Below are 11,278 nucleotides of genomic sequence, written 5' to 3'. Positions count from 1 at the left end.
TGTAGGAAATATGACAGTATACAGCAATGCAAGTAAACAGAAGAACTCATATGCCTGTACTCATTAATGCCAAATGCCAGTACATTCAAAACATAGTTTTCTTCGACAATATCTACACACTGGAATAGGAAACCAAGTACATATATATAGGTGTCGGTATAAGACACCGTCAACGTAACCACTAACCCTTAACACACGTAACATTCTAATTACAATATGACATAATTACCCGACAACATCATCCCCCCCAAAAAAGGAGGTCATCTCCTGACGACATACAAACAAAATGGGAAATGACACTAAGACCAAACATGAAAATCAAAGCTAAGGGGGTACAGAGGGCGTCCCTGATGAAGGAGTCGGTGCTGCTGCTGCTGCCAACTGCTCCCTCAGCTGGTGAACCTGTTGTGTCCGATGCTGGAGATCTTGCTCAACTACCAACTGCCTCTCCCTAGATCATTTCACCATAAAGACTGCTTCCATAAGCTCCTTTTGCTTCTCATCCAACGCCTCTAAGGTGGATATGAGACAGGTCTCAAAGGCTACACGTTTTGCTACCTCGTGTGCACGCCCTGCCGTCTCCTGGGCCAATTCTGCCTTGGCATGAGCCAACTCCTCCTCTAGGCTGGTCGCTCGGGCCCTCTGTTATGCTAGCTCCATCTCCATCATATGTAGGCGAGTGGCTAGCTCCTCCCGAGCTGTGATGGCTACCACCCACTCTGTCTTTGCTGCCGAGGCACCATGCTAGGTACGTTTGAGCTAGTAGTATCCGTCCCGGAAGGCTTGCTCTACCCGCTATAGTAGCAAGTGTACTCCACCAACCCCAGTCGTCTCCTCACTCCTCCAATCTGCCAACATCTTGTGAGTCTCCACAGCAGGCCAACCCCTGGCCTCAAAACATCTCCTAAACTCCTCAGCACACCCTTCGGTAGCAAAGGCGAGGAGTCCCTCAACGACAGACTGCCCGACGGTCTGCTCCTGAATAGAGGCTACCAATCTCCGTGCGCTGGCCTCAACCTCTATTGCCATCCTTTGCGCACTGGCTCCCATCTCTGCCAAAAATATCTCTATGCCCTTCGATTGGCTCTCGGTAGTGGCCTGCTCCTATTGCTGCATCTCTGTCATCTCCTCCTCAAACCCAATGATGTCCTACAGGAAGCCCATCGCCAACTCCTGTTGTCCCGCCTCCTGATGAGAACTACCCTCATTGAGGTCCACAATCTCAGGAAAAGGACATGGCTGGGGTGAGGCGGGCGGGGGTCCCAGTGGTGTCATAGGAGGCATCTCATAGCAACCCAGCCACGCATCCATGGTGGCATCATCACCTCTGGTCACCGTACCCTCTGCTGCCAAGACCTTCATATGTATCGGTTCCCTCTGTACGGTAGACCCAATGCAAGGAGGTTCACTGGGAACCAATGACACTGCCAAAACCTCCTCTGTTGAAATTGTTGTGGCGACCCTAGAGGGTGTAGGCAATGAAGGTCGAGGTCTCAATTGCCCAAATCCTGGGATGGGTACGGCTAGTATGGCTCCCACCGTCACCCCCGAAGTCTGGAGAGGTGTCAGTCCTCCATCCTGAGTCAATACTACTGGTGCATACACCAGTCGGCCTACTCCCGCAGGTCGTACTCCATCCGCCGGTAATCCACGGATTCCTCTCGTCACGTGCCCAAAAGACACTGCATGGCCACTACTCTCCTCTATACTAGGGCTTTCTCTACTTCCTTCCAGCTAGCAAGGCGGAATGTGTTGTGACTTTGGCTGCTCCTAGAAGAAGTATCCTAGGAATCTTCCCCTTCCTCTGTACTACTATCAACCTCTTCTGTAGACTCTTCTTTTGCATCCTCATCAATTGTCTTTGTCTCATGTTTTGTGTCTACCTGTGGTGGTCTCCGTCGATGGGCTTCCTGTTGACGTGTATTTTATACACAATCATACACAGAATAAAATACCAATAGGCATCTTATCCTCTCTTGAGAAAATAGTCTCTAACTGCTGAAGATTCGCGTAAAGGATCAGTTAGGTAGACTCCAAGGTTCTTTTAGTAGGGTCTCTACGTGTGGACAAGCTTCCAGCGGTATGATGTGATTTGCTGTTTCCTCCAAGGGGCCTTACGTATTCCGAAAGTTCAAGATTTACTAAACTAAGAAGCTTTTCAAAAATAACAAAAGGATAGGGTTTGAAAGAGGTCTAATCTAATCTAACCCTATGAATGACTTAGTATGGACAAGACTAGGCAAGATTCAACCAACTTCAATTTTGCCATAAGATAACAACTCAATTGAAATTAGTGCGATCTTCTAAGGTAATAAACTGATATCCAATGCATCAAAGATCATGGACACTACCACGAAGGTACATATCCAAGATACAATAATGATTGAAGATTAAGGGACTCAAAGTATTCTCCAGTCGACCACGCAAGGCGTTCCTACAATCAGCAAGAAGCTAGTGGTTTGGATTACGAATCCTACCAAAGATCAAGTCTCACACTATGTCCTTCAAATTAACACACTACTTTGATTGAGCATGATTCAAGTAAATCAAACAACCATGAAGATAACTTAAGAAAGTTGCAACGAAACACCATAACTTCAATATTTCATTGATTTCCAAATCATCATATACAACAATTTGCTTGAATTTCTCTCTTCAAAACTCAATCTTGCTACAAGATAAAATTGCTTCTAACTCTAATCTCTCTTCTCTATTACATCAACTAGTGACTATTACACTATTAACTATTATCAAATGAAATGAAAAATGGGGGTATAAATAGCATCCCCAATTACAATGAAAGGTCCAGATTGAAAGTAGATCAACGGACAAGATCATGACACCTAAACCCTAATTAGGGTTTGTTACAAATGGCCTCCTTTTTACTGAACAATATTAAATGCATAGCCAAATATTAAATTTTGGCACAAAAACCTAGGAGACAAACCAATGAGAAATAAGATGTCATGTCATCTGTAACAACCTTTCATCTAGAATCTTATTCCCTTTCCAATTCTCTTTCTTAGCATATGCAATGAATCTTGAAACGATTCCTTCGATTTCTGCGATTGGAATCTCGGGAAGATTCTTCATACTGTCTTCTAAGTGGATGACCTGATCGAATGCATCTAGAAGAGCTGCGTCCCAAGTAGATTCAAGTTCCTTTGTTCTTTCAATCAGGAGCATGGTGGCGAACATCTGATCATAGTGCTCATCTGTAACATTTGCGTCCTTGCAAAAGATGATCTTGATTCTATCCTCTAGTTCCTGCATATCCACATCTGTCTCGACCTCGATCCTTCTGTCAAGAATGGTACGAAGTACCTCAAATACTCTGTCCTGGATCGGATTGATCACCTCCTCAACTTGGCCACATCTAGTACTGATGTCTTCAAAGAAAACACTCTTCATATGGAGTAAGGTTGACCAATGGAACAAACTGTGAGATTCTCCCTCCAAGATCTTCTCCTGCGCTAAAATCTTCCTTGATGTGTGTCTAATAACTTTCAAGACAGGAATGATAACGTCCTTGGTATGGGTGAATGCAGCTACTGTTATCATCAAATTGTGGATCATCTCAAGAACCTGGATAGCTTGATGGATAATCTTCATCATCCTTGTTACAAACTCTATAGCCACTGTATGAGATCTATCCATCCAATTACTTGTACGTTGAACCATGTTCCTGAATCTTTCTGCTTCATTGATTGATTGAAGCGGCAATGCTTGTACTGGTGATCTAACTGGATCCTGACGTCCCAAAGGTTCATTGATGTGACTGAAATATGTCCTCCATGCACCGACCTCTCTCTCAAGCTTTTTGTTCTTCTCCATTTCTTCTCTAAGCTTGTCTTTCAATGCTTCAAATGAATCGGTAGCATCATCTAAAGTCTGTTCTGCAGTAGATGGTCCTAATTCAAAAGTCTGTATATCATATTCTTCTGCTAGGATCTCACCTTCATATTTGTCTGCTGCCGGTGTAGCTATCTGCAATTTCCTGGATCCAGTCTCATCTCGAATCATCTTGGACATCTTGGTAGCCTTTCTCTTCTCTGTTACTTCGTGTGAACGTCCAACAAGGCTCTCTAAATCAATTGCATTGTCCTCGTCCTCTACTACGATCACCTTGGTTAATCTTTCCTCCAACCAATCTGGGATAATTGATCTTGTTTCTTGAACTTGAATCTCTTTATGCATTATTTCTTCCTGTCTGGGAGGAGATGATATTTCATTGTCTTCTTTGTCTTCATCTAACTCATAGTCTTGGAGAGATCCATCTGGTGACCCTTGCTGTGCCTGTCCTTCCTCCTGCCTGTCGTTCTGTACCATAGACTCCATGGATTCTTCCACTTGAATTGTTCTCTTCTCAGGTCTAGAAGAAATACCGGATGATCGATCTCTGTTAGCCTCTTGTTTCTTCTTGGAAGATTCTCTCTTTCCAGGTCTCTCTTTCCTCTTCGAACCTCTTGAATGGAGATTGCCCTCACTGGCACATCGAAGATTTCCTTCACCTGAATTTCTAGGATTAGGATTGCCTTCACTCACACTAGCTCCACCTTCAGCAGGTTTCTCTTCCAAAGTGAAAGTCATGGCTATGCCTTGTTCTCTCAACTTCTGATGCTGAATGTCAACCCATCTGCGAGTACAAGACAAGACTGGTGCCATCAAAGTATCTAAATCCACGACCTCGGGCTCATTCCAATCTAACCTTATTGTTTTGCTTTCTCAATCATAGGAAGATTGGATATGTCTGCCACTGTCCTGAGCTTGGTCGGCCACTCTGTAAATCCTGCATTTCCTGATGAAATCCAAAGGCAATCTAGAATGCATTTTTCGTTTTACTTCAAGATCATCTAAGAGATTCATCACAAAATCTTCAATCTGATACTCATGTCTAAACTTCCTGCTGACTGTCTCCTCTAAATGTCCATGTGGATCAAAGCTTTCTCTCAAAGCAAAAGATGAAAAAGAATACAAGGCTAACTCCTTCTCTGCGTCATCCATGGCTAAAGCATTAGGACATACCTCAACTGAGTTACCCAAAATGATAGGTACTGGAACTCCATTCTGATGTCTGTGTCTGAATGCCTTCACATATGCTGCCAACTGTCTTGTTACTTCAAGTAACACAATTCTGTCTGTCGGATATCTCGGCAACATGTATGGTGGTAAAGGACATCCATGCACTCTAATATAAGTGAACTTGGGAAACTGAATGAACCAAGCACCGTACCTCTTTATGAATTCCTGGGCATCCTGAGATAACCTGTTGTGAATTCCACCTTGCAACGTCCTTGTGATGTTCATCGTGAAAGTATCATTAACCAACTTATAGTTGCTCCCTGGCGGATGATGCAAGTAGGCATAGGAATCACAAGCTCTGACCTCGCCGAGTCCTCTTCCAATCACTCCTCTGTGAGGTAGTCCTGCGTATTCAACACTCCTAATCAAGGCATAAATGACATATGAACTCATGTGGAAAGACTTAGTAGCCTTGAGTCTCCTCAACTGTACGTCCAAGCAATGGCTAATCATCCTAGCCCAATGTATCGTACCTTTTCCCTGAACGATCACCTGGATGAAGTAAAACATCCACTTCTCAAAATAGAAGGCATGAGGGGCTCCTGTAACTCGGTTGAGCATGGTAATCAAATCTCTGTACTCCTCTTGGAAATCAATCCTGTGCGGTGTGTTCGGGACCTTGCTCAGACGGGGACGGCTCTTAAGTAGCCAGTTCTTATTGATAATGCTTAGACAAGCATCTGGATCATCTTCGTACATTGATCTAGCTCCTTCTATACTCTTGTATATCATGTCCCTGTGCTCTGGAAGATGGAAAGCTTCACTTATAGCTTCCTCTGAAAGGTACGCCAAAATGTTTCCCTCTTTGGACACGATCGTTCTGGACTGTGGATCATAATGACGAGCACACTCGATCATCAACTCATGGCACTGAACAGCTGGAGGAAAGCCGGCCGCCTTAATGATGCCACTTTCTATTATTCTCCGGGCGACAGGCGATGGCTTGCCAATGTAAGGGATCTCTCGAAACTTCTTCGTGCTGAAGTTGCCTAAGTTTGTATCTCCAATGTGGCTCCACTTCGACACGATCTTGGTCTCCACTTCTTCGGTCTTTTGATCTTCTTTCATGAGAGCTGACCGACTGGTGGATGCTCCCGCCTTCGGGGTTGCCATACCTACACAACATTTCATAATGAGAAGCTAGATTTTGCAATAAATAACATAGATTAGAGAATAAATTTTAGGAAACTTCATGATAAGTCTTTAGAGTTATCATTTCCTAAAAAAAAAAAAAACGATTGAGCTAGGAATTCAAAATTCAAAATTCAAAATACGACGATGAATAAATAAAACAATAAAATCAAATCGCCATACCTCAATAGAGAGCTAACTCTAGAATGCAAAAAGAACAAAATTCGCCTAGGCAAAATTGAGGTATAGATGGTCTTCAACGTGATCTCCTTAAGATAGTAATTTCGCCACCTTTTGTGTCCTTGACGTGATCTTCAAATTCCCCTTTAACGTGATCTTCAAGCCTTGGCAAATTCGCTCAATATAGATTCGCACCACCTTGGAAGTTACTAGCGCCACCTTGGATTGATAGTTCGCACCACCTTTTGATTAATAAACTCCAAATCGCACTTTCAAACACAATTTCGCACCTTCTTCCTCAAAATCGCATGTAAGATAGGTAAAATGATGATGTGAAAATGAAGATTTCACTCTCCCTTTATAGCGCTTCTCACCATTCACCCTAAGGCCGACTTGGTAAAGGTAAAGCAATTTTAAACAATTTTTAACATAAATAACAAGGGCCGACTCTCCAAACCAAGCGCTCTTTTTAATTTTTTAATTTAATTTAATAATCAATTTTTATTTTTTTTTAAAATAAGGGGTAAACGCTTTTGACCTGGAGCTATGAACCAGTGAGGCCACAAACGGGGGACCTCATCCCCACACTTCACTTATTCAAATCCGCGAGCACAACAGCCCAGCGAAGGCACAAGGCCTTGCGAGCACAAAGGCCCGACAGGGATTTGAACCATGGTGGCCGCTTCACCAACGAAGTGTTTTAACCGCGACACTACATGTCCAAAGACAAATTTAATAATCAATTATTAAATGCCATCGTTTTTAATTAATAAACTTCGATTTTTTTACAAGGCAAAAAATAATTAATTAATACCAAGCGCAATATTTAAATGCCATTTTTAATTAAAATATCGATTTTGCTAGCATTTAAATAAATTCAAAAATGTTTATTTGAGCGCCAAAATATTTTGAAAATGAAATATACGTACCTCATCGCCCTGGTCCCTTCCTGAGGGACAGGAGCGATCCATCATGTTGGTCTTGATTTTTGCATTTTTGACGTTCAACCTCTGCATTTCCACATTCAAATCATCATTTTTGTCGGGTCCTTCGAGCTTGACTATCTTGCTTGTGTGAACAAATGCCTTTATAACCATCATCACCCTGGTCCCTTGGAGAGGGACAGGAGCGATCTTCATGTTTTCACGTTGATCTTGTATCTTCGAACTCCAATTTTCATCATAAGGCAAATAATAACATCGCTTGTTCATTCCATGCTCGTCCCACTTGCTTTTCACAAGACAATTTGATGTTTAAAGGATCATCGCCCTTGTCCCTTGGAGAGGGACAGGAGCGATCCATGTCTTCTAGCTTGAAACTCATCGTTTTTTATTCTAACTTCTCCTTTATTACCTTTCAAAAGACGTTTCAAACCTTGTGCAACTTTACTTTGACGTGGTCTTCAAAGGATATCATGTGTTCTGGCAAATATCGCCCTGGTCCCTTGGAGAGGGACAGGAGCGATCTTCATGTCCTAGCTCAAATTTGTAAACATTTGATCTTCGTTCTTCGTTTATTGCCTTCCAAATAGCGTCCTTTACCTCGTCTATCTTTGCCTTGCCTTGATTTTAAAGGAGCATGAGTGTTTTTGTAATAATCGCTTTGGTCCTTGTCCAAAGGACAGGAGCGATATAGACTCCTTAGCTTGATTGATAACATTTGGACGTTCCAAACTTTGATATATCACTTTCAAAAGACGCCTTGAACCTTGTATGACCTTGTGAAGTCTTGTCTTAACGTGATTTTTGCATGAATTGGTCAATACTTTCAACATCGCTCTGGTCCCTTCCTGAGGGACAGGAGCGAAGTGCAACATTTTGAGCTCGGCTTTACCTTGTTCAACTTGCAATTGTCTTCATCGTGTAGAATGAAGTCTTTTCGATTCACTTGGATACTTGGGACGTGATCAACATTCAAATTTCATGCCCTTATACAAATTTCGCTCTGGTCCCTTCCTGAGGGACAGGAGCGAACTTGAGATTTGAGTGCAAATTCCTTCAACGTGACGACCTTTGTAACTTCGTGCTTGATTGAAATGCCTTGAAACACCCTTGCCACCTTGTTCCTCGTCTTGGAATGTCTTGAACTTGAATAAGAAGCAATATAACCATCATATCGCCCTGGTTCCTTGGAGAGGGACAGGAGCGATTCTAGCTCTGTAGGCCTTATTTCACTTCGTCATCTTCAAAACTTATATTCAATGGATTCGCAATGTACCCCTCCATTCACCTATGCCTTGAAATTGGTTGTAACTTAGCAAGAAAATCATCTATAACAAAAATCGCTCTGGTCCCTTCCTGAGGGACAGGAGCGAACTTAAGCATTTAGGGTCCTTGCTGACGTTTCAAAATCTTCAATTTGTCTTCAATAGTTTCATTTCACCTCCTTCCTTGCCATCAAACATAAACTTGACTTGATCTTTGTCTGAATTTTGCCCTATGAAGAATATCGCTCTAGTCCCTTGGAGAGGGACGGGAGCTACAATGTACTTCGCCCTGGTCCCTGACTGAGGGACAGGAGCGATTTTGGCATTCTAGACCATTTTTCTTCATGTTTGCTCTTCAAGTTATATTCATTTGACAAAACATCTCCATTTGGACCTCTTCAAATTGTTAAGTCGTTGGAATCCTGCAAGGACAAAGCAATATTTGATTTGTAGCTCCGGTCCTTCACTGAGGGACAGGAGCGATTTTTCTCCTGGAGGTATTTCTGTGTTCGTGAAAATCTTCAATTTATATTCAATGGAAAGATCTCGCCTTTCTTCATCACTTCCAACTCGAAATTCATCTCGGTCCTGCAGGAATAGTAAGATATTTGAAAACGAGCTCCGGTCCTTCACTGAGGGACAGGAGCGATTTTGCTCCTACAGGCCAAAATAACATGATTTTATAAGTTTTATCACTTCACAAGGCAAAAACAAATCATTTCCAATGCCCAAGGTCAAAAATCAAAAAAGTCAAAATTTGGTCAAAAATATTCAATTGGACAAAAATTCACATTTCATCTTCAATACTTAGACAAATTTGAGCTCTGCATTAAAAATTTCAATTGAAAATAGACCATTCTGGCGAATTCATTCCATTCAAAATTTGCATCCTTCGAAAGGAAGCTCAAAAGCTCTCAAAATTGACTGGATTCTGGCCTAAAAAGACGATAATTAAAACCCTAAGGGCTTGACCCTAAATCCAGACAACTGACTGACTAACAAAATCCTAAAAACGAAAACGAAAAACGAGCGAACAAGGAGGAAAAAGAGGGGGTCCCCATTTGCAATGGGGCGATGTGTGAAATGGTCACAACACTTCCCTGCTACCTGCCATGGTATCTAGGTGGGTCCAATAGAAAATGGTAGGCTATGAAGGGTCACTCGTCTCCCGAGGTTTCCAGACATGCTTCTCTGGCGATACCTATGTGCGTACAGCATCGAGGAACAACCCTATGGCATGAAACAACATGTAAAAAGCCTTGTGTCGCGGGATCAAGAATTCATGGATTTTATCAGACAAAACTGTTGCCTAGTTGTACATCGTCCCATTCCTCGGGCCATTAATAAGTGCAATCATGGGTACCGTCGCCGTGTCTGATGCCCGGCTGGCTCCTGTAAATTTGTTTTTCATAACATCCAACAGACATTGCCAATCTCCTAGAATGATGTAGGACTTTTTCAACCCTCTACCCTTAGGTTGTAATATCCCCTAATAATTTCTAAGTCAAAATCATCTTAATTCTTTTATATTAGTTCCCAATTCACTAATATAAATTAATTAATTAATAAATGTCTATTGTAATATTAATTATTTTATATTAATCTCTCATCTGTTAATATAAGATAATTAATAAAAGTTTATACGATTCAATGGTTAAGATTAATAAAGAGAATTGGTTCGATTCAGTTAAGGAACCACCCCAGGAACAGATTTAATGAGGAGGAGACTTGGCAAATGGGGGGAAGATTGGAATTATCTGTGTAACAGGATACGTACAGAAGCAAACCTCCTTTCTTTAGTTGTTGGCTGACCTATTGGACGTAGGTTCGGGAGTGGAGCCATGTTTAATATAAGCAGTGGTGGCGGGAGTCTCAGATTTGTAAACACTCCTTTGGCATGTGACGGGAATACAATCTCCGGACGTAGGTGAAAGTTGGCACAACAAACAATTTCCTTTGTGGCCCTGAAACTCAATATCGGGATATAGTGTGTGGGCATTTCTACCGCTATAAGAGTTCGCAGTCTTCGCGCAGTGGTATTGGAAGGTACATTAAACACGCAGCACACAATGATGGTGTCACGATCCAGTTCTATTCATTGATTATTCCACGGGACGAAATTCGGGATGAATCGCACGCGATTGTAGATGTTTCTTACATTGTCTACCAGTGAACATATGAGGAGTCTTCAGCTGGCCCATAGCAACGAGTTTGGCATCATCAGTCACCGCGAACTAACAGGTGCATCATGAAAGAAATCCTTGACCCATCTCCTGGTGTAGCATTAAAACATTTGATATTCATTGTTGAATAATGTCTGTTCTACTCTCAGTTGATAAATGCTATGTTTAACAGTAAGCATGAAAGTTAATTTGAGACTGCACGTGTTGTATATTATAATACTGTTAAAACGATATTCATTGGCATGTCAATAATCCACTAGCTTTGATGAATAACACGTCTCTGTTTAAATCTGGGTATATACATGTATTAGAAGTCATAATGTTTTTGTTTTGAAAGGATCATTTGAAAAAAAAGCCATATAGGTATATGCATCATGTATTATCATCTTATTTATTACTTTTTGAAGGAAATTATTGAATTTAGCAAGTTAAGTATGAAAATCATAGAAAACACAAGTTAGAATCGAATAAAATATGTTATTTAAAAGAATGTGTA

The 11,278-nt window shown here is 41.7% G+C and overlaps 1 protein-coding gene across 3 annotated transcripts in view; it reads right to left on the bottom strand.

Moving 5' to 3' along the window:
- Window positions 1–11,278, bottom strand: part of LOC131061313 (uncharacterized) — a 154,268-nt gene that overhangs the window by 102,861 nt on the left and 40,129 nt on the right. The gene's annotated exons all lie outside the window — the stretch shown is intronic.

This window comes from Cryptomeria japonica, chromosome 11 (genome assembly GCF_030272615.1).
Source record: "Cryptomeria japonica chromosome 11, Sugi_1.0, whole genome shotgun sequence".
Lineage (NCBI taxonomy): Eukaryota > Viridiplantae > Streptophyta > Pinopsida > Cupressales > Cupressaceae > Cryptomeria > Cryptomeria japonica.
This window is presented reverse-complemented; position numbering and strand designations above follow the sequence as displayed.